The sequence below is a fragment of the Sus scrofa genome, chromosome 18 (genome assembly GCF_000003025.6).
Source record: "Sus scrofa isolate TJ Tabasco breed Duroc chromosome 18, Sscrofa11.1, whole genome shotgun sequence".
NCBI lineage: Eukaryota > Metazoa > Chordata > Mammalia > Artiodactyla > Suidae > Sus > Sus scrofa.
In genome coordinates this window covers 17,702,240-17,716,237 of record NC_010460.4, presented here as the reverse complement: position 1 = coordinate 17,716,237, position 13,998 = coordinate 17,702,240, and the positions used below count along the sequence as shown (strand labels likewise).

At 39.6% G+C, this 13,998-nt stretch overlaps 1 protein-coding gene and 1 long non-coding RNA gene across 13 annotated transcripts in view; one reads left to right on the top strand and one right to left on the bottom strand.

Moving 5' to 3' along the window:
• Positions 1-13,998, top strand: part of MKLN1 (muskelin 1) — a 338,714-nt gene that overhangs the window by 116,282 nt on the left and 208,434 nt on the right. The window lies entirely within an intron of this gene.
• The window catches only part of LOC106506781, a 277,552-nt gene that overhangs the window by 231,331 nt on the left and 32,223 nt on the right, over positions 1-13,998 (bottom strand). For all 10 annotated transcript variants that reach the window (XR_002340361.1, XR_002340364.1, XR_002340368.1 and 7 more), the window contains one exon: positions 10,588-10,774. This is a non-coding gene — a long non-coding RNA (uncharacterized LOC106506781). The remainder of the gene's footprint in view (positions 1-10,587; positions 10,775-13,998) is intronic.

The following is a 13,998-nucleotide window of genomic DNA, read 5'->3' as shown; positions in this document are numbered from 1 at the left end:
TTTCTGGCTTACGCCACAGCCACAGAAACAGCAGATCTAAGTGGCATCTGTGACCTACTCCACAGCTCATGGCAATGCTGGATCCTTAACCCACTGAGTGAGGCCAGGGATCGAACCTGCAACCTCATGGTTCCTAGTCAGATTTATTTCCACTGTACCGCAATGGGAACTCCTGAGTGTACTTCTAATCAGGATGCATTACAGATCTACTTGCAAAGAAGGAGAAAGGTAGAGATGAATTTCAAAACTATATAGAAGACACTCACAGATCCTCTAGACAGAAAATCAAAAAGATCACAGAGATCCTAAATGACACAATAGAAAATTTAGACTTAATTGACACTTTCAGGACATTACCTCCAAAAATATCAGAATATACATTCTTCTCAAGTGCACATGGACCATTTTCAAGGATCGATCACATACTGGAGCACAAAGCTAACCTCAACAAATCTAAGAGTATAGAAATGATTAAAAGTATCTTCTCTGACCACAATGGCATGAAACTAGAAATCAACCACAGGAAAACAAATGAGGAAAAAACCAACTACGTGGAGACTAAACAACATGCTACTAAAAAACCAGTGGGTCAAGAAGGAAATTGAAAAATACCTCGAGACAAATGATAACGAAGAAACAACCATTCAAAATCTATAGGGTGCCACAAAAGCAGTGCTTAGAGGGAAATTCATAGTGATACAGGCCTTCCTCAAAAAAGAAGAAAAATCTCAAATCAACAACTTAACCCACCACCTAAATGAGAAAAAGAAGAACAAACAAAACCTAAAGTCAGCAGAAGGAAAGAAATCATAAAGATCAGAGAGGAAATCAATAAAATAGAGATGCTAAAAACAATAAAAATCAATAAAATCAACAGCTTGTTCTTTGAAAAGGTAAACAAAATTGACAAACCTCTGGGCAGACTCACCAGGAAGAGGAGAGGAAAAACTCAAATAACAAAATAAGAAATTAAAAAGGAGAAATTACAACAGATACTGCAGAAATACAAAAAACCATAAGAGAATACTATGAACAACTATACGCCAACAAATTTGACAACCTAGAAGAAATGGACAACTTTCTAGACAAAATGGACAACAGCCCACCAAAACTGAATCAAGAAGAAATATATCAGCATTCCCATTGTGGTTCAGTGGTTAATGAATCTGCCAAGGAACCATGGGATTGCAGGTTCGAACCCTGGCCTCGATCAGTGGGTTTTAAGGATCCAGTGTTGCTGTGAGCTGTGGTGTAGGTCGCAGACGTGGCTCGGATCCAGTGTTGCTGTGGCTCTGGTATAGGCTGGCAGCTACAGCTCTGATTAGACCCCTAAACCTGGGAACCTCCATATCTCCATATGCCATGGGTGCAGCCCTAGAAAAGACAAAAAAAAAAAAAAAAAAAAGGAAGAAATACATGAAATACATCAACTGGACAGACTGATCACTATAAAGGAAACTGAATACGTAATAAAAGCACTCCCTACAAACAGAAGTCCAGGACCAGGTGGCTTCACAGGCTAATTCTACCAAACATACATACATAGGAGAACTTATACCCATCCTCCTTAAACTTTTCCAAAAGGTTGAAGAAGAAAAAACCCTCCCAAAGACATTTTATGACACCACCATCACCCTAATACCCAAACCAGACAAAGATACTACCAAAAAATAAAACTACAGGCCAATATCTTTGATGACTATAGACACAAAAATTCTCAAAAAAATTTTAGCCAACCAAATCCAACAACATATAAAAAAGATCATACACCACAACCAAGTGGGATTCATCCCAGATTCACAAGAATGGTTCAACATATGCAAATCAATCAACGTCATACACCACATTAACAACAGAAAAGTCAAAAACCACATGATCATCTCAATAGATGCAGAAAAAGCATTTGACAAAGTCCAACACCCATTCATGATAAAAACTCTTACTGAAGTGAGTACAGAGGGAATATACCTTAAGATAATAAAAGCCATTTACAACAAATCCACAGCAAATATAATACTCAATGGAGAAAAGCTGAAAGCCTTCCCACTAAAATCTGGAACAAGACAAAGATGCCCACTCTCACTACTTATATTCAACATAGTATTGGAAGTACTAGCCACAGAAATCAGACAAACAAAAGAAATAAAAGGTATCTAAATTGGAAGAGAAGAGGTAAAATTGTCACTGTATGCAGATGACGTGATACTATATATAGAAAACCCTAAGGACTCAACCCCAAAACTACTGGAACTGATCAACAAATTTAGCAAAGTAGCATGATATAAGATTAACATTCAGAAATCAGTCTCATTTCTGTATACTAACAATGAAATACTTGAAAAGGAATACAAAAATATAATACCTTTTAAAATTGTGCCCCCCAAAATCAAATACCTGGGAATAAACCTGACCAAGGAGGTAAAAGACTTATACACTGAGAACTATAAAACATTAATCAAAGAAATTAAAGAGGATTCAAAGAAACGGAAAGATATTCCATGTTCCTGGGTTGGAAAAATTAATATTGTAAAAATGGCCATACTACCCAAAGCAATCTACAGATTCAATGCAATCCCTATCAAATTACCCATGACATTTTTCACAGAACTAGAACAAATAATCCAAAAATTTATATGGAACCACAAAAGACCTAGAATTGCCAAAGCAACCTTGAGGAACAAAAACCAGGCAGGAGGTATAACTCTCCCACATTTCAGGCAATATTACAGAACCACAGTAATCAAGAAGTGTGGTACTATTACCAAAACAGACATACAAACCAATGGAACAGAATAGAGAACCCAGAAATAAACCCAGACACCTACGGTCAATTAATCTTCAACAAAGGAGGCAAGAATATAAAATGGGTAAAAGACAATCTTTTCACCAAGTGGTACAGGGAAATCTGGACAGTCGCATGTAAACCAATGAAACTGGAACACACCCTCACACCATGCACAAAAATAAACTCAAAATGGCTTAAAGACTTAAACATAAGACAAGACACCATCAAACTCCTAGAAGAGAATGTAGGCAAACTATTCTCTGACATCACCCTTACAAATGTTTTCTCAGGTCAGTCTCCCAAGGTAACAGAAATAAAAGCAAAAATAAACCAATGGGACCTAATCAAACTGACAAGCTTTTGCACAGCAAAGGAAACCATAAAAACAACAACAACAAAAAGACACTAACAGAATGGGAGAAAACAGTTTCAAATGATGCAACTGACAAGGCTTAATCTCTAAAATATACAAACAACTTATACAATTTAACAGCAAAAAAGCCAACAACCCAAAGGAAAAATGGGCAAAAGACTTGAACAGATATTTCTTCAAAGATCTACAGATGGCCAACAAGCACATGAAAAAATGCTCAACATTACTAATTATTAGAGAAATGCAAATCAAAACTATTATGAGGTACCACCTCACACCAGTCAGAGTAGCCATCATTAATAAGTCCACAAATAACAAATGCTGGAGAGGGTGTGGAGAAAAGGGAACCCTCCTGCACCATTGGTGGGAATGTAAATTGGTACAACCACTATGGAAAACAGTATAGAGGTACCTTAGAAAACTATACATAGAAATACCATATGACCCAGCAATCCCACTCTGGGGCATACATCTGGACAAAACTTTCCCTGAAAAAGACACATGCACCCATATGTTCATTGCAGCACTATTCACAATAGCCAAGACATAGAAACAACCTAAATGTCCATTGACAGAGGATTGGATTAAGAAGATGTGTACACAATGGAATACTACTCAGCCATAAAAAAGAACAAAATAATGCCATTTGCAGCAACGTGGATGGACTAGAGACTCTCATACTAAGTGAAGTTAAGTCAGAAAGAAAAAGACAAATACCATATAGATATCACTTACATCTGGAATCTAATATAGAGCACAAATGAACCTTTCCACAGAAAAGAAAATTATGGACATGGAGAACAGACTTATGGTTGCCAAGGGGAAGGGGGAGGGAGTAGGTGGGATGGACTGGGAATTTGGGGTTATTAGACACAAACTATTGCCTTTGGAGTGGATAAGCAATGAGATCCTACTGTATAGCACTGGGAATTGTATCTCGTCACTTATGGTGGAGCACGATAATGTGAGAAAAAGGAATGTATATGTGTATGTGTGATTGGGTCACCCTGGTGTACAGTAGAAAATTGATAGAACACTGTAAACTAGCTATAATGGAAAAAAAATTTTAATTTAAAATTTAAAAAAATAAACAAAACTATATAGAAGAGACACAAACCTAGTGACCTGCTCTATGGTTCACTGTTTTGTAAAAGGGAAATGACCTATAGGGTGCCTTTGGTGAAAAACAGTCCTATTCCTGTCTGTTTAGCTCCCTGAACTGCAACAGTTTGACCTTTCAGTGCAATTAAGCAGCCCAAAACCCAAGGGAGGACATGGCAGGAGCAGGGGAGCCAGTTATAGCCAAGAGCAATGATTCTCTCTGAAAACTTCTGGCACTCTGATTGGGGTTGATAATTTTTATTCACCCTTTTGAACTTTCTTCTCAGCTGTTTTTTTAATATATAACCCTTCTATCAGGGTTGCAAGACTCTGACCACCAGTATTCATCCTGTGCCACCCACCTCCTTACCCTGGGAAGTCTGACCTTCCAGAGAGCCTCAGAATAAATTATATTTCCAAGTCAGAACCCCAATCACCATTTGTGTTGTTTTATAGAAAAGTAATTTGTCCATGATTCCCTTCTCCTTTACAAAATTCTAATATATAGAGAGAAAGAATCAGAATAGTATAATGAACACCCAATGTCCATCACCTAGATCAAACAATTGCTAAAATTTTGCCATGTATTCTCCATTTTGCCTCTTTTTTTTTGCTGCAAGTTTAATTGAAGCAAGTTATAGAAATATATATATATTTCTCCCCTAAATATTTCAACATTCATCTCTAAATTAATAAACACATCATTAAGTAAACACAATTCCATTATCACACTTCACATGATTCATACAATTTCTCAATAGCATTTAATACCCACACATATTCAGATATTCCGTATTTGTTCCCCAAATGTCTTTTATTTATTTATTGTCTTTTTGTCTTTTCTAGGGCTGCACCTGCAGCATATGGAGGTTCCCAGGCTAGGGGTCTAATCGGAGCTGTAGCCACCGGCCTATGCCACAGCCACAACAATGCCAGATCCGAGACGCGTCTGTGACCTACACCACAGCTCACAGCAACGCAAGATCCTTAACCAGCTGAGCAAGGCCAGGGATCGAACCCACAACCTCATGGTTCCTAGTCGGATTCATTAACCACTGTGCCATGACGGGAACTCCCCAAAATGTCTTTTAAAAAATACATGGCAAAATACACATAGTATAAAATTTACTGTTTTCAAGTGTCCAATTCAGTGGCCTCAAATACATTCACCATGTTGTGTGATCACCACCATTTCCAGAACTTTTTCATTATGCCAAACAAACTCTATATCCTTTAAGAATAACTCCCCATTTCATCCTCCCTCAAACACCTTTTAAAGATGGTTAACTCAAACAAGCCCCCCATGTTTCATTTGGTTGGTTTTGGTTTTGGGGTTTTTGGGCTGTGCCTGTGGCATGTGTAAGTTCCCAGGCCAGGGATCAGACTCAGGCCGCTGCAATGACAACACTAGATCCTTAACCAGCTGTGCCGCAAGGCAAGTCTGGTTGTCATGTTTCTCAAGGCTCCTAATCTAGACCTGTCTCTTTGCATCACACCCAAATACATTTTATTTTCATGATACTGACTTCTTGACAATTCTGGCCTCACTGTTCTACAGAATGTCCCACCTGCTGGATTTGTCTGATTGTTTTTTCATGGTGTTGTTGAACTTGTTCTTCTATCCTCTGTATTCCTTGTAAGCTCAAAGTTAGATCTAAAGGCCAATGGGAATCGGGTTAAACATTTTGGTAAGAATTTTTCATAGGGTAATACTGTATACTTCCTATTGCATGTACGTAATTCCTGGTTATCCCACTACTAATGAAGCTAATACTGATCATTGGGTTAAGGTGATGACAGCCTGTTTAAAAATGGGTTTTTAAAAATAGGAACTTGACTATTTGCACTATTTTAAAATGATTATCCCTGCTTTGAATGTTCAGATAAAGGGGCTCTGAGTTGTTGCCTGGCACCTAGGAGACAGCCTTTATCCTGTGTAAAGGATAAGAGGATTAAGACGGAGGCTTTTATCCCCTTTAAGGAGTAGATGCAGGAGTTCAAGTTTATCTCTGGGGAGAGGGGGTGGTCAATCAGGGCAGAAACTTCTGGAATATGAAGTCTACCAGGGCCACTTTTCCTCTGGGACCAGAAGAAGGTAATCTGAAATTGGTCATTAGCCAGAACTTAACTATGAATAAATAGATCTTTTTGCTAATACTTATTAAAGACAGAATACTTTGGGAGTTCAGATACAGAAGGCTCTTTTGTGGTATTTTAAAATAACTCTCCCTTCACTTTCCATTCATCCCCCCATCAAAACCACTTTAGACTGTAGAATAAAAAATTAAAGAAGAATGTTAGGATGCAGAATAGACAGAGCTTCAGATGTTTCTTGAGTACTGTTAAATTCTAGAGTGAGGTAAATGTATGCATCTGTTCTCTTTGGTTGATGTTTACCTCTTATTTTTAAGCTACTATAAACCAAATAAATGACCCATTTAAAATATAAACAACTAGATTAAAGGATTTCATTATTAAAAGTAAAAATGTGGGTTTCTAAGGAAAACAAGTTATTTTTAAATCTCCAAGTAAACACTTTCATTTTACAGTAATTAAATACCCAAGTCAGTTAAACTCTGCTCAAGGTTGCCCTATATTTCTGGATACCCAGAGGGTTTTTTTCAGTTTTTGCTTGTCTGTTTTTTATGTTTGTTTTTCAGCTAGTTTAAAGACAGGGGAGTTGTTGTGAATATTCTACATGGCAGGGCAGAACTTAACCTTAGGATACTGATGAACAATTTCATTTTACTACTGTAATTAGTAATATCCTTTTTCCCCATTTATTCTGTAATTTTTATTTATTTACCTTTAATGCTTTCTTCAGGTTGTTGGTTTTTTTTACCCCCTTTTTTAGGGCTGCATCCGCAGCATATGGAGGTTCCCAGGCTCAGGGTCTAATCAGAGCTACAGCTGCTGGCCCATACCACAGCCACAGCAATGCTGGACCCGAGCCAGTCTGCGACCTCTACCACAGCTCACGGCAATGCTGGATCCTTAACTCACTGAGTGAGTCCAGGGATCGAACCCGAAACCTCATGGTTCCTAGTTGGATTGTTTCTGCTGCGCCACGATGGGAACTCCTATTGTAATTTTTAAAGACTCTGGCTTACCAATTGGATAGGGGAGGCGGTGAAGATCCCTCTGAGGAAACAGTTCTCAACAGCAGCACTGCCAGCGAACCTAGCAACGCTTGCGTACTGCCTCAGTTGGGGGTTACTATATTTGGTGACAAATATCCCATCAGTAGTTATAAGAACAAACAGTGTAAATGGCCAACCGTCCTTTTCCTTTTTTCCCTCCTCTTTATATATAAGCTCCCTTCTTTCCTTCTTCCTTCTTCTTCAGCCTCTCTCCGTGCCTCCTCTCCCCTCACTCCTTTTTTCTTCCCTTCTTTTGTCACTCATTCAGCCATGACGCCCCTGTTCCCACCACATTTTATGTTCCTGAAGAACTCCCTCCTTCACATCAGCCAGCGAGAGGTCCCTGAATACTTAATAGAATCAAAGGGGTGGGAGAATCCCAGAGGAGGAGGTCTGTGCCTGGATCTGTGTTCTGAACTCCCTCTGTTCAACTGCTGTTTGTTTTGAACTGCCAGCACGTTTCCAGTCTGGGTTTTCTGGGATCTAAGAGTTCTCTGAGGATAGCAACAGCATCACTTGAACCATGTCCAATACTTCAAAAAAGCCTAGAAGACACTGTATATTTACTCACAATAAAGACTGAACAGATAGACTAAGTAACAGAAAGCTTTCTTTCTAGGGGAAGTAGGGGGCTGGGAGATGGGGGAGATTATGCCACACTAACTGTATCTTCACAGAAGAAGTTCTGGTTGGTTGTGTGTGTGTTGTCTACAGGGCAGAGAAAGTCTACTGGAAAGAATGTGGGTGTGGAGGTAAAGCCAATCAGAATTTAGTTTCTAGCAATAAAGACTTGGGCTATTAATACTCTGAACCTCAGAGATGTTACTACAGATGTTTACTCATCTGTAAAATGGGGCTAATCATTTCATGTTTTCAGACTACTTAAGAATTTTAGAGAATGTGAGTAAATCCCTCATTAATACAATATCTGGCACCTAATAGATACTTCATACATTTTCCTTATGAATATGATTTATTTAGTAGATAAAAACCTTCCAAAGTATATAGCTTTGGGGGGAAAAAATGAATCTGAGCATTGAGAGAAGAGGTTGGGAGGCACTCACATAACATAGCTCTATATGGCCACACCAGTTAGAACTTAAGAACTCCTGTCAAGTCCTTAGGGCGCTGATTACAAGGGTATACAAGAAAGGGGATGTACAAGGAAGTCACACATCCTTTGTGGTGATCAACAGATCCTACCTTGAGGAGCATACTCAGTCCCCTAACCATAACTTAGGAACACTTCCTTGAGCCCACCTGTTCCTCTGCTGGGTTCCTGTGTAGTGTGGACATAGCTCTGGTGATGAGGTTCAAGAAGCACCAGGTCTGCTCCTGGCTATTTAAGTGCAGCCAGGGGTTTTAGGTGGGAAGACAAAGGAATGGAGTGCTTTGGGGAAAGGGATAGAAGATGAAGTCTGAGGAAAAATGAGGAAAGCTAGGGGATCATCACAGCTTAGTCTAAATCCTTAGAAAGCAGGGTAGTAGAATTTACTTCTTGAAAAGAAAAGTACTATCCCAAGACTGCTTCTTTCAACTCAGCCTAAGGGGCACTTCCAAAAATGGGACTTTCTCCTAAATCTCTTACCTCTCCCTGGACCTGGGCCCTATCTCCCAGTTCATCTCTTTCTCTTGACACTTCCAAGATAAGGAGATCAACTGTCCCTTTCCTATAATGGGGTCATGTTTACAGGCAGAAGCTATCTAGCATTTCTAGGGCCCTTGTCCCAAACCTCTACTAAATTTCATCTGGTAGAGCATCCATTTGTATAAAGATGACTTATGGAATCCAGCTTTTAAGTGTGGTGTTTCTGTTGGGCAGGCCAAATGAATTTCGAATATCATGTTTTAAGCTGAACTTACTCCTTGTTATTTTTAAGGCTGAAACAAGTTGTTTTTTAAAATGTTTTCAATCAGCGAGTTTTAATTTTTTGTCCTTAACACCCGGGGCTACTGGAAGAAGGATTTAATTTTCAAAGTCTGGTCAGTAAACAAAAGTTCCCCAATAATATCTTCAGGCAAGCACCAAAAGACCTCATTTTTTGCTACAGTGCTTGGTTGGCTCCCCCACAGTTGAACATTGGTATTGTGTTCAACCAAACCTTGCATAATCACTTTAAAAAATACCTCCAAACACAAAGTTAACTTACTAACTTATTTCTTCTTCTTCTTAATTACCATGTTTAGCGAAAAACAAAAGCAAAATTAAGACAGGTTTTAAACGTAGTATTATCTGGCTAGACCCTAAGCATATTACATCAACTAGATTTTATTGGGGTTCATATGATAACCATGGTCAGGAGATGATTATTCACTGTTCTCCTAAGAGTATGAAAATGTCCAGAAGGGACTGGTTAGATAAGCAGAGTCTACCATGCATGGCTACAGCTCTGTGGGAATGTCTAAGCTTTAAAATTAACTCCAGAATCCCACTAAATGCAATAGTCCCTGATGTTGAGCTTTGTCTGGAACCTTCTTTTGTCTCAATCCTCTGAAGCTATGGACCTGGACTCCTGAAATTCACCCTAGCCTCTCTTCCTACTTGCGACTAGAAGGAGAGTTGGCAAATAGAGGTGTATTAGTCAAGATAGGCTAATTGCTATAACAAATGACTTCAAAATAATGGTTTGGCCCAATAAAAAATAAATTGTTCTTGTCATAGTGCAATATAGGTTGGTAGGAATGGAGATGTACGGAATGTGGAGGTCCATCCTATGCAGTCACTCAGAGACTTCTTCTAATGCATGGCTCTAGCTTCCTCTAGATTCTCCGAATCTTCTCCATTCAGCCAATGGGTGGGGAAAAGGCCTGCTGTGTATTGCATGGAAGGCTTTTTATGGGCCAGACCTGGAACTGGTGTCCATAACTTCCATCTACATTTGATTAGCCAGAACTCTGTCACATGGCTCTGCCCAACTTCATCATAGGATAGGAAGTATAATTTAGCTGTGTACCTAGCTCATAGCAGTTTCTCCCACAAAGGGAGACAGACAGCTCCTCAGGGAAAGCCAATGGTTCTGCATTTATGTATCATCAAAGGTATGCAAGTAAATCTACTGTCCCATTTTCAGGTCACTTAATGCCTAGACCTACTAGTAACATCTTGGTCAGTTTCTGAAAAAAGTCCATCTGTTGACATCAGCATCAAGCTTGTTACCACCACGAATCAGTCCACACTGCAAACTTACTTGTTTATATTTAGGACTTTCCGGAGTTTCTGCTGGGCCAAGCCCATGCAGAAGTTCTGATCGGAAGCTGCTTATGCACTTGCACTCGGCCCTCCTCATCAGGTGGCTCCCACAACAAAGTCTGGAAAGCAATCCATACAACTGGAAGCCATTTGTAATGTCTAATCCAAACTGTGTTACATGGGACCTATGAAGAGAATAAATGTGTCATAAAACTTGAAAAACTGTCTCTATACCTCTTTAAGAACTACGAAAAACATGTTTTTGTCTTTTCTCAATCAATGTATTTTTCACAGCTGTCACGACTCCGTAATTGTCTGCACTCTTGCTTCCTGCTTCTCTCATTAACCAATTTGCAGAGGCTATTTCATAGCGCTACCATTTTAGAGACATCCATTTGTCCTCATTTATTCACAGGCAACTATTCCCATTGAGATTTTAGCTTTCTCCAACAATGTTTGTTCATCTTCTTATATAAAGAAGATAAGGACATAGATTGTACAAGGTAATGATGGTAAAGTCCTGATATACACCCTGTTCTGTTTTTCTAGTTATGGTGTAAGTTTTCATGGCCTCATCCACACTTTCCTCTTGTAATGTAAGACATGCATTTATTATATGACTCATGGGATTAAGGTGTAGTCTTCATTCATTTCCTTATCAATTCATTCTTTCTGAAATATATACTGAGTGCCTACTATGGGCCAGATAGTGTGCTACATGCTGGAGTCAGAACAAAGAACAATATGTATGATGTTCCTACCCTAATGGAGCTTATGAATGAAACAGATTCTAAGTAAATAATAATGCAAAATATTAATTATAATCCTGACATTTGTATGGAAAACTTACTTTCATTTTAGCATTTTGGATAATCTTGGATCACCAATAGTTTTTAGTTTTTTCTTTTTAAGACTGAGGTCTTTGTTCTTCTGTAAAAACCAGTTTCTTTTCCTTAAGGTAATCATTCATTTGTTCACTGATAATATGCATTAATTCATTAAATATCATTATAAAACTGCTATTTATCAGGCACTATGCTAAGATTTCCAAATACAAAAATGAAAAGACAGTATTCTTGCCCTCAAGGCTCAGAGTCCAGTTGTGTAGACTGGCATGCAAACCACACAGTAGATTATGGTAATTGTCATGATGGAGAAAAGGGAAAGGGGAGTGAGACACAGGGAAAGGAGGAACTAGATCAGCTTACATAAGTCAGAGAAGACTTCACAAAGGAGGTCTGAAGGGTGAATAAGGCTTTGATAAGTAGACAAACAAGGAAGGGCGTAAGATGGCTAGTTGACCATCAAAGGCTCATGCTCTCCTTCCACAGCATCAACTTATTCCAGGAATTGGCCCAACCAATTTCCAATCCCCTATACAACTAGGTGGAACCAGGTGACCAGCTCTCATTAATGGGATGTGAGCAGAAATGATATACATCATTTTTGGACTAGGTTAAGAAGTACGCAGGCCTTTTCTTCCTTCTCTTTCCCAGCTGATAGCTCTGTAAAGGACTCTGAAGCTTTGAAGACAGCAGAGCTGCAAAATAGAAGGAGCCTGGTTGGAAGGCAGCTCGCCACACTGAACTATTAAATGTCTAAAAAATACCTTCTGGAGTTCCCATTGTGGCTCAGAGGAAAAGAACCGGACTAGTATCCGTGAGAATTCGGGTTTGATCCCTGGCCCTGCCTAGTGGATTAGGATTCAGTGTTGTTGTGAGCTGTGGTGTAGGTCACAGACATACATGGCTCAGATCTGGCATTGCTGTGGCTGTGGCGTAGGGTGGCAGCTACAGCTCCAATTTGACCCCTAGCCTGGGAACTTCCATGTGCCCCAAGTGCGGCCCTAAAAAAAAAAAAAATCACAAAACAACAACAAAACCAAAACACTTTCTGTTGTGTTAATCCACTGATATTATACAGCTGATTTGTTACAGCAGTGGGCTCTACCTTAATATAAGGCAGTCCAAGCAAAGTGAACAGTAGCAAGCAAAGGCTTACTGATGTGAATGTACATGGTCAGTAAGTATTTGAAATTGCAAGAAGAGTGTTATGGGGGAGTACAAATAGCCCAATATGGCCAGAGGATTAAATATGTGATTGGTGGGAGTGAGAGGAGGGTGGTTGGATAGATAAGCATGGGCTGATTTCAAAGAACCTTGAATGTCATGTTAACAGGTTTAATCCCGTGGAAGGAAAGCCAATGAAGAATACTGAAAAGATGAGAGGCAGGATATCTGGGAAACATAACACCCAAGAAACTGCTTTACTTTTCTTGAAATGTAGGATGCGAATCCAAAGATGAAAGTTGGGATTTCAGAACCAGAAAACATTATAGTTTAATCAAACCTCATTTAACAAATGAGGAAAGTGAAGCCCAGAGAAGTTAAGTACCTTTGCCAAGGTCACCCAGCTAAAACTTGGCAGAGCTGGGGAATAGAAGGCTAGTCTCTTGTTGCCAGCCCTACAGCACTGCTCTTTCCACTGTGCCACAGGGCTTCAAAGCAGTTGAGACCAGCTGGTGTGCTTGTGTTTTCAGTTCCCTAATGAAGACATTGGGGATTTGGAGGCAGGATATTTACCATGGAAGGCTGTCTTCTCTGTAATTCCTCATCTGGCTTGAACCACTATTTTGGAAAAGGTCCATTTTTCAGCATCAAATTTCCCTAGAGGACAATTGGGAATGTGCTTAGTGGTCTGTGGGGTGCCCTTGCACTTTCTGGGCTTTTGTTGGAAAGATGAGAAGAAAGTAGCAGTGGTTTGGGCTCCTGGAAATGCTGCCTGGTCCCTAGGCATCTGGGGAGTTGTTGGCCCTTTCGGTGACTGTGGTTTAGCCTGCCAGCTGACTGTCCTTCAGGGGGCACATCAAAACTTCTTCAGCTTGTCTGCTTAGAGGGGCAGCCCCTATGGCTGGCATTTTATATCATTTTCTGTGCATCAGTTCACTACTTTTGGTTTTCGTATATTGTTAAGTTGATTCACTATTCATTATAATTATTTTTACTCCATGTGCCACCCAGAGCAATATGACATACATTTGTTTTTTAATAGCAAGCGAGGGCAAGAGGACAACTGTGCTGAGGCCAGTCTCAGCAAAGCAAGACATGTGGCCTGACTTAAGAAAGACCAGGTATTATTGAATCCTTTTAGAACTGGGGAAGCCAGAGCACAAGTTGGGGGGCAGAAGGCATCATTTATCCAGAAGTCCCCCCAAAATTGGGACAAATTAATTTCTTGATGTTTTTTGGTCTAGAGTTTTATGATCATCTCGCTCCCTGTCCTTTGGTTGTTTCATGGTTTCTTTCCTTGTGTGCTGCTCCACTGTTAGCTCAGATGGTTAGGAAGAAGTATTAAGGAAGATGAAATTGCTGCCCTGAGAGTGCCTTCACGGCAGCCAAAGACGATCCCT